At 50.6% G+C, this 15108-nt stretch overlaps 1 long non-coding RNA gene across 1 annotated transcript in view; it reads right to left on the bottom strand.

The window, feature by feature from the left end:
* Positions 1–15108, bottom strand: part of LOC117887927 — a 58407-nt gene that overhangs the window by 25724 nt on the left and 17575 nt on the right. Inside the window, exons 2-3 of the long non-coding RNA XR_004648229.1 lie at positions 11181–11276; positions 10769–10903 (exon numbers count right to left, since the gene is read on the bottom strand). This is a non-coding gene — a long non-coding RNA (uncharacterized LOC117887927). The remainder of the gene's footprint in view (positions 1–10768; positions 10904–11180; positions 11277–15108) is intronic.

Here is a 15108-nt window from a genome sequence, read left to right as displayed (position 1 = left end):
GTTGATATGGCATTTTTCTCCCCTTTTAAAAATAGGCATTCAGATCACTGAATTGAGACTATTCAATAAAAAAGTTTCATGGCCACAGCCAATTATAAATGAATGTTTGTAGATTCTGTGTACTAAACTCAAAGATAAGTGCTCTATATAAATGTGTTTCGGTAGAAATGTACTACCCCAGTTTTGCTTTTCTAGCTGAGCCTTATTAATACTCTTAACAAATGAATACATGCACACGTGAAACCACTTTGACCAAACTTGTGTTTTGGTATTACTTGTAATTTGCATTCTCTAACCAGTAATACTGAATATTACCTAATGGAATTTACAAATAACTTAAGCATATTTTAAACAAAGCATTTTCTGCCAGTCATAATTAAATCCTGTTTTGGTGGGGGAGATTTGAGCTATTTATGGCCTGTTTTGGTTCCAGCATTAATTACTATATTATAATCAAGCATAGTTCCCCTTGACTTCAGTTGCAGGCATTGGAGCTTCTGCAAATCAAAACCCAAGAGCCTCAAGTTGTTCACCCAGAAAATAATTAGTGACTCCAAGCAAAAAGTTTGGTTTAAGGCACTTGTCTAGCATTACATAGGAACTCTATGGCAGAAGCAGGGATAGAATCCATTTCTCTAAGGCAGCATTAAGATGCCTAAATGGAGACTTTCCTTTCTCTTTCTACAATCCCTTGCCTTATTTATTACACACTTTCAGCTTCTGCAACAAACGAGGCAAGCGTCCTACAGACAACCGCCTCAGAGTAGGACTATTATGTGCACTAAATGAGACAGGGGTCTTACTTTTTTTTAAAAAAAAAACACATGTGAACATGTAATTAAGACAATCATAATGCATACACACAAGGGGGAACTGAATTAAGTTTGCACAAGCAACCTTAATTCTGGCACTTCTTAACTTTTGAGTGGTTGGCCTTTCAATTTGAATGCTCTTAATATTGTGTGTGTGTAATTTCCTAGGTCTCTTTAAAAACCAAAAACAAATTCTATCAGATGGCATCAGATTCAGACCCACATGGATCATCAGCAGGGTTTGAAATCTTTAGAGCTACGGCAGACTTCTGCCACTTGAGCTGAGTTAATAGTAGTTTAGAGCAGTAGTAGATTGTCATCCTCTATGTGGACCAGCATTTGAGGGGGATGGAACACTTTTTACCACAGGTATAGGGTGACTGTAGAAGAATGGTAACACTTGAGAATCTTTGATTCCATTCTGCGGTCCATAGGGGAGGATTCTTTTAATGGGCAAAGGCCATTCTCGTTCCCCCATGCTTGACCTCAGTTTCTGCCCAGTCCTTTTCAACCTGTCTCTGCCAGGTTCTGTCTTCCCCACCCCTGTTCTTCATTCCCATCTCCATTTCCCATCCCAGTCTTCCTGCCCATTAAGTCCTAATCTTTCCCTTTTAGACTATACCAGTCCTGCCCCCTTAACTCCTTACTGGCTCCTCATCTGCTCTGTCTCCCTATTCTCACTTTGGCCTCTATAGCAACTGCTCCCAGTCCCAATGTCCCTCTGAGGGATCCTCATCCAATTTCAATGACCCCACTCTTTGGCTCCTTTATCCCAATTCTCTGCCTGCCCCTTAACTTCTTACTTCTTCAAGTACCATCCCTAATGGGTGCTCCTTTGTAGGTGTCTGCGTCTACAGCTCCTAACTGCAGGAGTCAATCGGTCTCCTGACATAGTAAACTCTCATGAGAAGGGTCCCTGAAGGGGATCAGAGAACTTCAGTAACAATGTCCGTCAGTCTCTGCTTGTGCTGCGCCAGGAGGATAGGCAGCGCACAGGCTAATCATCCTCAGTCCCTTCTCAACCACCCCGGCTAGAGTCTGAGAGCCCTAGCTGTTCACTGGCTGATCGTTGACTCTCTTACTTTTGCTAAATTTTAGCTTCCTTTGAAACCTCTTTTGTTTCTTTCCTCATGCTAAATATTTATTTGGCCATGCCTGTTTTTATTAAAAAAAATAAAAAAAGGAAGGAAGGACTTTGTTCTTTTGTCAACCCTCAGTGGGGGGGAACCCCCCTGGACAAGGGAATGCCCAGCTCTCCAGGCTTCCACAATTGCCACATTTGCAGCACGGCTGTCCTGGTTGTGGATGTGCACTCCCCATGCATCTGCTGCCTCAGCGAGGGCCACATCTAGCAGAAGTGCTCTTTCTGTCCACAGTTCTGCCAGAGAACCCACAAGGACAGAGAGCTTCACCAGAAAATCATCTTTATGGAGGCAGCTCTCCGACCCCAGCCCTCCCAAAGCACAAGCAGCAGACAAGAAATAGTATGTCCCTGCAAAGAAATCAGCATTCCTTTTCTCCCACCCGCCACCCAGTTCTATTGTGGATGCTGAAAACTCTCATGGCTGACAACATCCTTCCAGGATAATGCCCTATGACAGAGACTGAAAGTGCTTCGATCTCTTTGGTAGAAAGGCGTATTCTTCAGCCACCTTACAATTTCATATTGCCAAAATATGACTACATGAATTACAATAAGTTAGGTGACTTTGACAAGCTGCTGGAGAGTGCTCGGGAATCCTTTAAGGCCATCATCCAGGAAGGACAACTGTGGTAAAAAAAAACTGTTGCAGTGGGCCCTTGATGTCGCCAACACAGCTGCTATATCCATCTCCACGGCTTTCATGAGACAGCCACTATGGCTCCACCTGTCAGGATTCCCAAAGGAGGTGCAGACCACAGTACAGGACCTCCCCTTTGAGGGTGTGAAACTCTTCATGGAGGAGACAGACTTTTCTCTCCACACTTGAAGGATTCCAGGACAGCTCTCAGGGGGCAAAAGAGACATTTTAGCACCCAATCGTAGCACAGGCCCCATTCGTCTCAATTTCCATCAAGTGCCACTATGAGCCCCAAGGGAAAAAAAGGAAAATTTAGAAACATCCAGTTCTCAATCTTTATCCCAACCGCCTGGCCCTAAACACCACTTGATAGGCAGATGGAGGTGCCGCAAGATCACTTCCCACTACTGTCTGTGACCATGCACCCATTTGGCCACCATTTAGCAGTGTCCCGCAGTGCCTGGGAGTGTATAACATCAGACAGAGGGATTCTAGAGATTATCCTATCTAGATATTTGAACCATTTCACCTCTTTACCCCCTCCACAACACCCTTACCTGTCCCCCTTCAGGGATCCTTCTCATGAGAGTTTACTATGTCAGGAGATAGATTGACTCCTGCAGTTAGGAGCTGTAGAACCAGTACCTCAATATCTGTAAGGCAAGGAGTTCTACTCTTATTACTTCCTAATACCCAAGGAAAAAAAAGGGAGTTTGGAGACCTCTTCTGGACCTCAGAGCTCTCAACAGTTTGTCAAAGCTCAAAAGTTTAAGATGGAATGATCGTCAATAAAGTGACCATCAGTTCTTCTTCGAGTGCTTGCTCATATCCATTCCATTAGGTGTGTGCGCGCCGCGTGCACGATCGTCGGAAGATTTTCTACCCTAGCAACACCGGCGGGTTGGCTGTGGAGCCCCCTAGAGTGGCGCCTTCATGGCGCTGAATATATACCCCAGCCGACCCGGCGCCCCCTCAGTTCCTTCTTACCGCCCCTGACGGTCGTTGGAACTGTGAAGCGCGGCATAGCTGTTCTCCACTCTCCCTAGCTTAGTTAGTTATTCGCAGTTATAGTTATAGTTATAGTTCTAGTGTTTATAGTTAAATAGTTTTTAAAAGTTGTTCTAGTTGTTATAGTAGTTCAGGGGATTAAGGGGGTCGTCTCCCCCTTTCTCCCCCGGCCGCGGGGCCGGGCTCATGCCCAACGCTCCCAGCTTCAAGCAGTGCGCCTCCTGCGCTAAGCCTATGCCCACGAGCGACCCGCACGACTCCTGTCTGAAGTGCCTGGGAGAGTCCCATCAAACAGATAAGTGCAAGATCTGTAAGGCCTTCAGACCAAGGACCAAGAAGGAGCGGGACTTTCGGCTCCGACAACTCCTGATGGAGGCGGCACTTAGTCCGGACGCTCCCTCTACAAGTCAGGCCCCGGCACCTAGCGCCTCGGTGCGCAGTGCCCTGGCGGCACCGGCCATGCCGACCACACGAGTGGCGTCGGACAAGCCTCCCCGGCACCGGACCTCGTCGGCACCGCAAGCACAGCAAGTGCCTCGACGCCGGTCATTATCCCCGGGGCATAAAAAAGCCCATAAGACGGGGACCTCCGTGCCGAAGACGCCGGCTCCCCCAGTGCCGGGGGTAGAGCCGAGTCCGCCGGTGGAGCACCGAAAACAGGTGCCTCCAGCACTGTCGACTCCGGCGCCGAGGCCGTTGAGTCCGGTGCAGATAGCGTCTCCACCGAGACCGGCGGTGATACAGTGCCTCCCGTCGACTCCAGAGACCTTCGCGGCGGCGAGAGACTTAATAGCTCTCACGGAGCCGGCACCGCCTCAACCACCGGCACCGACGGCACCGTTGACTCGCCCGGTCCAGTCGAGGGGGAAACCTGCCTTGATGCGCCCTCCATCGCAAGGGCTGGAACCTCAGCACCGGTCCAGGTCCTGGAGCAGGTCCCCACGCCGCTCGCAGTCCCGGCGCCGAATATCACCTCGGCACCAGTCGTACTCGCGGCCAAGATCTTCATCGCGGCACCGCTCTACGTCTCGGCACCGCTATGATCGTCGGCACCGATCAACGTCGAGACGTAGTTCTCGGCACCGCTACGGTCGACGCTCGACGTCGAGAGGCCGCTCCCGGCACCGGGCATACTCCAGGTCCTCGTCGAGGTCCAGATCCGGCTCCCGGCACCGACGAGGTCATCGGCACCGATCGCGGTCCTGGCACCGTTCGCCGGCACCGCGTAGAGATAGATCATCTCCGGACCGGCACCGTGCGGCACCGCAGCCCACGGGAATCGTCTCGACTCTCTCGGCACCGCCACGGCCATCGAGATCGGTGTCTCGCTCCTCGGAGGACCTATCGAGATCGGCATACCCCCCTCAAGGGCAAGCCAAGGAACAGGACTTGGGCCATTGGCAGGAGATAACAGAGGACCATTCTCATGGCCCATCTCACTGGTCGTTTTGGACCCCGTGGGCGTACCATCAGGAGCAAGGGGCTCCAATACCTTCGACCTCTCGCTCGGGTCACTCCGTTAGAAGGGCCCCGGAGTCCACCATCTCTCGGCCTCCGCCAGGGGGCATGGAGGCTTCCGTGTCCGCACCACCTGACGCCCTGGACCCAAGTGCAGGTGATGCTCCGGCCCAGGAGCAGGGAGACCAGGACCCTCCCTTGGATCCTGTACCACCGGAGGCATCTTCCTCTTCCTCTCCGGATGAGGCAGTGGCGGGCACATCATGCACAGGTCCACCTCCAATAGATCTTCGGGCTCACCAGGATCTCCTGCGTAGGATGGCCCGTAATATGGACCTGCAGGCGGAGGAGATAGTGGAGGTGCAGGACCCTATCGTGAATATCCTCGGAGCGGATGCCCCATCGAGGGTGGCGTTACCCCTGATCCGCACGATACAAGCCAATGCAGCTACGATATGGCAAACTCCTGCCTCTATCCCACCCACAGCGAGAGGGGTGGAAAGGAAATACTTTGTCCCGTCTAAAGACTACGGGTACTTGTATACCCACCCCCAACCGTGTTCACTGGTGGTGGCATCAGTGAACGCAAGGGAGCACCACGGTCAGCAGGCTGCAGCGCCTAAATCGAAGGAGGCGAAGCGCCTCGATTTGTTCGGCCGGAAAGTTTACTCAGCCGGAGGGCTGCAACTTAGAGCGGCGAACCAGCAGGCGCTCCTGAGCCGCTACAACTTTAACTCCTGGAACTCTATGGGGAAGTTCAAGGAGTTGGTTCCCCAAGAGTCCAGGGAGGAGTTTGGAGCCATGGTAGAGGAGGGTAAGAAGGTAGCTCGGACCTCCTTACAGGCCTCCTTAGACATAGCTGACTCTGCTGCGAGAACCCTGGCATCAGGTATCGCTATGCGGAGGATCTCCTGGCTCCAGGTTTCGGGTCTGCCTCAGGAACTGCAGCAAACCCTGCAGGATCTGCCCTTCGAAGGACAAGGGTTGCTTTCAGAAAAGACGGATTCTCGCCTGCAGAGCCTCAAGGACTCCAGGACAATCATGCGTTCCCTGGGGATGCATGTTGCGGGCCCTCAGCGCAGGCCATTTAGGCCGCAGCCTCAGCACTTCTACCCCCCCCCCGCCTCGTCAGAGACAGGACTCGGCCCGGAGGCGAGGGCGAGGTGGTAGAAGAAGGTGGACCGGCCCTCAACCCGGCCAGAACCAGGGGCCACCTAGACCACGTTCAGGCCCCAGACAGAACTTTTGAAGGTGCGGTCGAGGATGGCGCCCCAGTCATCCCCCAGGATCCAGCCCCCTCCTTTCGAGATCGCCTTTCCCGTTTCCACCGTGCTTGGTCCCTTATAACTTCGGACCGTTGGGTCCTTCGCACGGTGGACAGGGGATACGCTATCCAGTTTTCTTCAATCCCCCCCTCCTCCCCCCCTTCCCCGTCCCTCTTCAGGGACCCTTCTCACGAGCAACTTCTTATACAGGAAGTTTCTACGCTCCTTGCTATGGGGGCCATAGAGGAGGTTCCAGTGGAGTTAAGGGGCAGGGGATTTTATTCCCGGTACTTCCTCATTCCCAAGTCCAAAGGAGGTCTGCGACCCATCTTGGACTTGCGCGGACTCAACAAATTCGTAGTAAAGTTGAAGTTCCGCATGGTCTCTTTGGGGGCCATTATCCCTTCCCTCGATCCTGGAGACTGGTTCGCCGCCCTCGACATGAAAGACGCATACTTTCACATCGCAATTTACCCACCTCACAGACGCTTCCTGCGATTCGTGGTAAACACGGTGCACTACCAATTTGCAGTCCTTCCCTTCGGCCTATCCTCGGCACCAAGAGTGTTCACGAAATGTATGGCTGTCGTGGCAGCGTACCTTCGTCGGCAAGGGATACAGGTGTTCCCGTACCTAGACGACTGGCTGGTACGCGGTCGCACCAAAGAGCAAGTTCAAGCTCACGTCCACATAATAGTGCACACATTCAACGAGTTGGGCATCCTACTCAACAAGAACAAATCCACTCTAGAACCTACCCAGAGAATAGAATTCATCGGCGCAGTTCTAGACTCCAGACGTGCACAAGCCATCCTGCCAGACAACCGCTTTGGCACCATCACGAGCCTCATTCAAGGGCTCCAGGCCTTCCCAACTACCACGGTGAGGTCGTGCCTTACCCTGCTGGGTCACATGGCTTCCTGCACGTACGTAACCAGGCATGCCAGACTTCGGCTTCGCCCACTCCAGACCTGGGTGTCGTCAATATACCGCCCACATCGGGACAGCCTGAACATGGTGGTCACGGTCCCGATCTCGGTCCTGACCTCCCTCACCTGGTGGCTAGATCACAATGTGGTCTGCGAGGGGATGCCATTTCACGCCCCACAACCCTCTCTGCACCTGGTCACAGACGCTTCATCTCTGGGTTGGGGCGCCCATCTCAACGAACACCATACCCAGGGCCTGTGGACTGCACCCCAGCTAGCCCTGCACATCAATGTTCGGGAACTGATGGCGGTGCGCCTGGCGTGCCAGGCATTTCTCAATCTCCTACGTGGCCGTTGTGTGTTAGTTCTCATCGACAACACCACGGCCATGTTTTACATCAACAAGCAAGGAGGAGCACGTTCGTCAATTCTATGCCAAGAGGCCATTCGCCTGTGGGACTTCTGCATCGCCCACTCAATCCATCTCACGGCATCGTTCCTCCCTGGAGTCCAGAACACTCTAGCGGACCGACTCAGTAGGTCCTTCCAGACGCACGAGTGGTCTATTCGTCCGGACATCATACATTCCGTCTTCCAGAAGTGGGGGTTTCCCCAGATAGACCTGTTTGCATCTCGAGACAACAGGAAGTGCCACGTGTTCTGCTCCCTGCAAGTTCGAGCTCCGGGCTCCCTCTCGGATGCGTTTCTCCTTCCCTGGAAAGACCACCTGTTTTATGCCTTTCCTCAGTTTCCTCTGGTCCACAAGGTACTGCTCAAATTGCGCAGAGACCAGGCACAGGTAATTCTGGTCGCTCCAGCGTGGCCGAGACAACATTGGTACACCACACTGTTGGAACTCTCGGTTCAGACACCGATCCCGCTTCCATTATGTCCGGATCTCATCTCTCAGGACCACGGCCGGCTGCGTCACCCCGACCTACAATCACTCCACCTCACGGCGTGGCTGCTCCATGGTTCACCCAGGCAGAGCAGCAGTGCTCGCACTCTGTCCAACAGATTCTGCTGAGCAGTAGGAAGCCCTCAACACGGACCACGTACCTGGCCAAGTGGAAGCGGTTCTCCTGTTGGTGCGAACAACGAGCCACGCCCCCGTTGCAGGCACCTATTCCTCTCATTTTGGAATATCTCCTCGCCCTAAAACAGCAGGGGTTGGCGATATCTTCAATTAGAGTTCACCTGGCCGCTATATCGGCCTTTCACCCAGGGGAACTCGCGTCCTCGGTATTCTCTAACCCGATGGTCGTTAGATTCCTCAAGGGCTTAGACCGGATGTACCCACAACAACGTCAGCCCGTTCCGACGTGGGACCTCAACCTGGTTCTCTCCAAGCTCACAGGTCCTCCATTCGAGCCACTGGCCACCTGTTCACTTCTGTACCTATCCTGGAAGACAGCCTTCCTCGTAGCCATCATCTCAGCAAGGCGCGTTTCTGAACTCAGGGCGCTTACATCCGAGCCCCCTTACACAGTTTTTCATAAGGATAAAGTGCAGCTTCGTCCACATCCTGCCTTTCTCCCTAAGGTGGTTTCTCCTTTTCATATCAACCAGGATATATTTCTCCCGGTCTTTCATCCTAAACCACATGCCACTCGCCAGGATCAACGTTTGCATTCCCTGGACGTACGCAGGGCCCTGGCCTTCTATATTGACCGCACAAAGCACTTTAGAAAGACGACGCAACTCTTCGTTGCAGTGGCCGACCGAATGAAAGGCTCACCGGTCTCCTCACAACGCCTATCCTCCTGGATTACGTCTTGCATCCGGACGTGCTATGACCTGGCAGGTGTCTCAGCACCGCACCTCACCGCTCACTCCACGAGGGCCCAAGCTTCCTCGACTGCTTTCCTGGCACATGTTCCGATCCAGGACATTTGTAGAGCCGCGGTTTGGTCATCAGTCCACACATTTACAGCTCACTATGCACTAGTGCAGCAGTCCAGAGACGATGCTGCTTTCGGATCAGTGGTTTTGCACACAGCAATGTCTCACTCCGACCCCACCACCTAAGTTGGGCTTGGGAGTCACCTAATGGAATGGATATGAGCAAGCACTCGAAGAAGAAAAGACGGTTACTCACCGTTGTAACTGTTGTTCTTCGAGATGTGTTGCTCATATCCATTCCAAACCCGCCCCCCATCCCCACTGTCGGAGTAGCCGGCAAGAAGGAACTGAGGGGGCGCCGGGTCGGCTGGGGTATATATTCAGCGCCATGAAGGCGCCACTCTAGGGGGCTCCACAGCCGACCCGCCGGTGTTGCTAGGGTAGAAAATCTTCCGACGATCGTGCACGCGGCGCGCACACACCTAATGGAATGGATATGAGCAACACATCTCGAAGAACAACAGTTACAACGGTGAGTAACCGTCTTTTCGTCCCTCGACCTACAGGATGCCTACTTCCATGTTTCAATACTACTGGCTTACCGACAATTTCTCAGATTTATTCTGGGACACAACCGTTACCGACACCGAATCCTCCCCTTTGGACTTCTGTCAGCCCCAAGAATATTTTCCAAAGTTCTCTCAGTGGTAGCCACTCATCTACGATCACAAGAGGTAATGATCTACCCTTACATGGACAATTGTCTTCTCAGAGCCCGGTCACTCCTGGTGGCTTGTTGAGTTACCAATGTCACGATATGCTTGTTCATAGATCTAGGCCTTCAGATCAACACCCAAAAGTCGACCATCAGGCCAGTGCAATACCTGGACTTCAAAGGGGTTGACCTAGCTGCACTACAGGCCAAAGACCGGTTCCTATCCGTGGTCTCACTCAGATGCAGTTGAATGCAGTCCTCAAATACTGGCCAGACTCCACCTCCAACTCTTGGGGCATATGGTGGCAAGCACAGCTTTGATACCGCATGCCAGACTACACAGGCGATGCGTACAATTATGGTTCAGCTCATTTTACAGACCAAACAGAGACAGTTTGGACAAACCTCTATCACTACCTACCAAGATCAAAAACTCCTTGGACTGGTGAAAGAACCCAGCCAATGCATGCAAAGGTATTCCCTTCTCGCAGGCGCCATTGTCGCTCCTTACCACTGACACATTGCTCATAGGATGGGGAGGTGCATTTAAATGGCCTCATGGTACAAGACAGATGGTCACCGGGAAGATATCTCTACACATCAATCTCGAATTGAGAGCAGTTAGGAATGCCTGCACTCATTTCTTTCCTCTGATGCAGGTCACTTACAAAGATCCTAAGGGACAACATAGTCTGCATGTACTACATCAACCACCAGGGAGTGGCCAGGCACCCTCTGTATGCGCAGAAGTGACGAGGCTATGGAACTGATGCATCTCTCACAATGTCACCTTGTCCATGACTTACATCCCGGGCACACAGAACTTGATAGCAGACAAGCTCAGTCACAAATTCCCGCACGACCATAAGTGGGAAATGCACCCACCAGTACTTCACGACTGGGGAACACCAGTTCCTCACGGTGGGGAACATCATCCACAGACCTGTTCACCACTTACCGGAACAAGAAGTGTCCACGATACCGCTCCAAGGCGGGGATGGGACAGCACTCTTGGGTCAATGCTTTCCTTCTCCCCTGGTTCAAGAACCTTTCTTGTGCCTTCCCTCCATTTCCTCTTTTGTTGAAGGTCCTGCTAAAGATTAAGATCTCACGTAATTCTGATTGCTCCTACTTGGCCAAGCCAGACCTGGTACCCTTACCTGATGCAGCTCGTGATGTGCTTGCTGATTTCCCTTCTGACCACTCCTCACCTCCTGTCACAGGTCAAAGGGAGTACCCTACATCCCAATTTGGGGATTCTCTGCATCAAAGCATGGCTCCTACATGGTTCCAGCACCTAGAAAGCTCATGCTCAAGGGAAGTGCAAGAAGTTGTTACACAGTAGAAAGTCCTCCATGCGATGCAGTTACCTGCAGAAGTGGTCAAGGTTTCAGATTTGGTGCACGTCCCAACAAATCTCTCCAGTGTCAGCAACTTTTCCACATATTCTGGAACATGCTCTGACCCTTAAAAAAAAATCAGGGTTATCCCTGAGCTCTCTCAGGGTCCACCTAGCAGTCATCACAGCGTTTCACCAACCCATGGAGGGGTACTCAGTACTATCGTACCCACCCACCAAAAGGTTCTTAAGGAAATAACAAACTTCTTCCCTCAACCTCGGCTTCCTACCCCGTCATGGGACCAAAACCTGGTACCAAAAGGGCTGACCAGGTCCCTCTTTGAACCTGTAGCTACCTGTTCCCTGACATACCTATCCATGAAAATGGCCTTTCTGATAGCAGTTACCTTGAATAGAAGAATAGGGAAGATTGCAGCTCTGATGGCACATCCCCTGTACGCAGTATTCTTCCCTGGCAAGGTTACACTCAGGCCGCATCCAAAGTTCATTCCCAAGGTAACCTCCTCTTTTCACATGAACCAGTCAATCCACGTTCCCATTTTCTACCGCAAGCCTCACCAAGACAATAGGGAGGTCATACCACATACCTTAGATGTTAGGAGAGCCCTACCATTCTACCTCAATAGGACAAGAGCCTTCAGGATGTCCCGAAAGTGTTCCTCTCTATGGAGGAAAGATCTAAGGGTTCAGCAATATCAGTCCAAAGACTCCCTAAGTGGGTCTCAGACAGTGCTACCAAATTCATAACATGATCCCTACACATTCCACAAGACACATCTCCTCATGTCACCTTCTTTAACAATGTCTGTATCTCAGAGATCTGCAGAACGGTGACATGGGCATCAGCCCTCACCTTCGCAGAACACTCTGCAATCATTGGAGGGGGACTCTATCTCTGATGCCATCTTTGGCTCCACAGTACTGTCATCTGTGACTGACCCAATGCCGAAATCCCAGCCCAGAAGAAGTTACTCACTTTGTGCAGTAACAATGGCTCCTTGAGATGTGTCCCCCTCTGGTTACTCCACAACCCACCCTCCTCCTCTCTACTTTGGAGTTCTCGTTTATGACATTGCAGTAGAGAAGGAACTGAGGATGGTTAGCCCATGCGTGCTGGCTAGCCTCATGGAATAGAGGGAAATAATCACTTCCCTGGATCCGCTGGCAATGCTCCTACTAATACAGCCCAAAATGCCGTTGGCCTTCTTAGCAACAAGGGCACACTGCTGACTCTCATATCCAGCTTTTCATCCACTGTAATCCCCAGGTCCTTTTCTGCAGAACTGCTGCTTAGCCAGTCGGTCCCCAGCTTGTAGCGGTGCATGGGATTCTTCCTTCCTAAGTGCAGAACTCTGCACTTGTCCTTGTTGAACCTCATCAGATTTCTTTTGGCCCAGTCCTCCAATTTGTCTAGGTCACTCTGGACCCTATCCCTCCAGCGTATCTACCTCTCCCCCCAGCTTAGTGTCGTCTGCAAACTTGCTGAGGGTGCAAAATTCATCCCCTCATCCAGATCGTTAATCAAGATGTGAACAAAACCAGCCCCAGGACTGACCCCTGGGGCACTCCGCTGCCAAGTAGACATCAAGCTGTTGATCACTACCCGTTGAGCCCGATGATCTAACCTGCTTTCTATCCATCTTATAGTCCATTCATCCAATCCATACTTCTTTAGCTTGCTGGCAAGAATATTGGGGAGACCGTATCAAAAGCTTTGATTAAAGTCAAGATATATCATATCCACAGCTTTCCCCATATCCACAGAGCCAGTTATCTCATCATAGAAGGCAATCAGGTTGGTCAGGCATGACTTGCCTTTGGTGAATTCATGTCGACTCTTCCTGATCACCTTCCTCTCCTCCAAGTGCTTCAGAATTGATTTCTTGAGGATCTGCTCCATGATTTTGCTGGGGACTGAAGTGAGGCTGACCGGACTGTAGTTCCCCGGTTTCTCCTTCTCCCCTTTTTTAAAGATGGGCACTATATTTGCCTTTTTCCAATTGTCTGGGACCTTCTCCGATCGCCACAAATTTTCAAAAATAATGGCCAATGGTTCTGCAATCACATCAGCCAACTTCTTCAACACCCTTGGATGCATTAGATCTGGACCCATGAACTTGTGCATGTCCAGCTCTTCTAAATAATCCTTAACCTGTTCTTTCACCACTGAGGGCTGCTCACTTCCTCCCCATACTGTGTTGCCCAGTGCAGCAGTCTGGGAGCTGGTACTGAGATGCTACCAGCTCAGCTTATATTCAGCAACGTATTGAATTGCTGATATTATTTATACTAGGTTTATATTTGTAACAGGTGTTAAGCTGAGTTTGTTGGCTAGTGATCTAGATACGTGGATAAGCAGATCGATTTGGGAAAAGTCAAGGTTCTAAGGTTCTATAATAATAATAATAATGGAGATATCCCATCTCCTAGAACTGGAAGGGACCTTGAAAGGTCATCGAGTCCAGCCCCCTGCCTTCACTAGCAGGACCAAGTACTGATTTTGCCCCAGATCCCCAAGTGGCCCCCTCAAGGATTGAACTCACAACCCTGGGTTTAGCAGGCCAATGCTCAAACCACTGAGCTATCCCTCCCCCCCGATCTGTCAGATCAAAGCAGAGAATTGTAAAAGTTCACCTATAGCTTTCAGTAGTGAACAATCTTTGCAGTGCCAAGAGCTGAGTTAGCTATGTGCCAGGAGCTTAGGGCTGCATATATTTTTTTTATTTAAATTTTACATAGTCTTTTAAGCTGAGATAAAACCATGTAGCTCTTATAGAAATGCTGTAAGCCTGCACAGCACTCTACAAAACACTAGACAAAATAAGCTGTAAGAACTGTGGAATATCTGGTGAAAAATGGAACAGCTTCTTTCCAGCTTGCTATCTAGCCCTTTAAGATGTCGGCATATGCTAGAGTTGTAGGTTCGTCTGGTGTTAACTAGTCAAGATAACATTTATAAGACTTGTGTTTCAAATAGTGCTTTTTTAGGGAGGCCTCTTTGGACGTAGCAGTTGTCTAACATAACTGGATGACACCTAGAGCAGTGGTTCTCAAACTTTTGTACTGGTGGTGACCCCTTTCACATACCAAACCTATGAGTGTGACCCCCCCCCCCCCAATAAATTAAATACTTTTTATATATTTAACACCATTATAAATGCTGGAGGCAAAGCGGGGTTTGGGGTGGAGGCTGACAGCTCGTGACCCTCCCCCAGGTAATAACCTCGTGACCCCCTGAGGGGTCCCAACCCCCAGTTTGAGAACTCCTGACCTAGAGCAATGTTACTAGGTTAACTCCGCTGAACGTGGTTGGTATCCATTTGAGCACTCTGTCAAGTCATTCTAGTGGACCTTTAGCCCCCTCATCTTCTCCTGGTTCAGCTGAAATTGGGACTGCAAACAAGTTGAACGCTGATCAACAGTACAGACTTTAAAAGTGGAACAAATATATCTAGACATGCTTTGGTACATCTAGTGGAATGTTCTGCTCTGTAGAAGGCACAAATTTGGCTCTCACAGATCTCCTGAACATGTGTTAAGTTAGAAATTGGGAAAATCCATTCCATTGATGCTATCTGTGCAAAACTTATTCATTGTAAACAAATGAGTGTTCTTCCTTGTTCCCAGGCCAGTTGCAAAGAGAGGCCCTCTACTCCTTTGTTCCTTTAGAAGCTAAAGTCTCTTGCTGCCACCTAAAGTGAGAGTATTTTTAGGTAAATAAGTCGAGTCAAGAAAACTCATTCAGCCTTGCAGAGTTACTTACAGAATGACTCTTCCACACACTTCCATGCCTGGCTATTTCTGAAATCTTCAGTTTTACTCAGCCTAACTTAACACATAGGAATTCCCTCTTGCCAACTTCCTCTCACCAGTATTTTCCTGTTGCAGATGAATACTGAAGCCAGGAGCAGTCTGCACATAGTGTATCACGGATAACA

Source organism: Trachemys scripta, chromosome 1 (genome assembly GCF_013100865.1).
Source record: "Trachemys scripta elegans isolate TJP31775 chromosome 1, CAS_Tse_1.0, whole genome shotgun sequence".
Lineage (NCBI taxonomy): Eukaryota > Metazoa > Chordata > Testudines > Emydidae > Trachemys > Trachemys scripta.
This window is presented reverse-complemented; position numbering and strand designations above follow the sequence as displayed.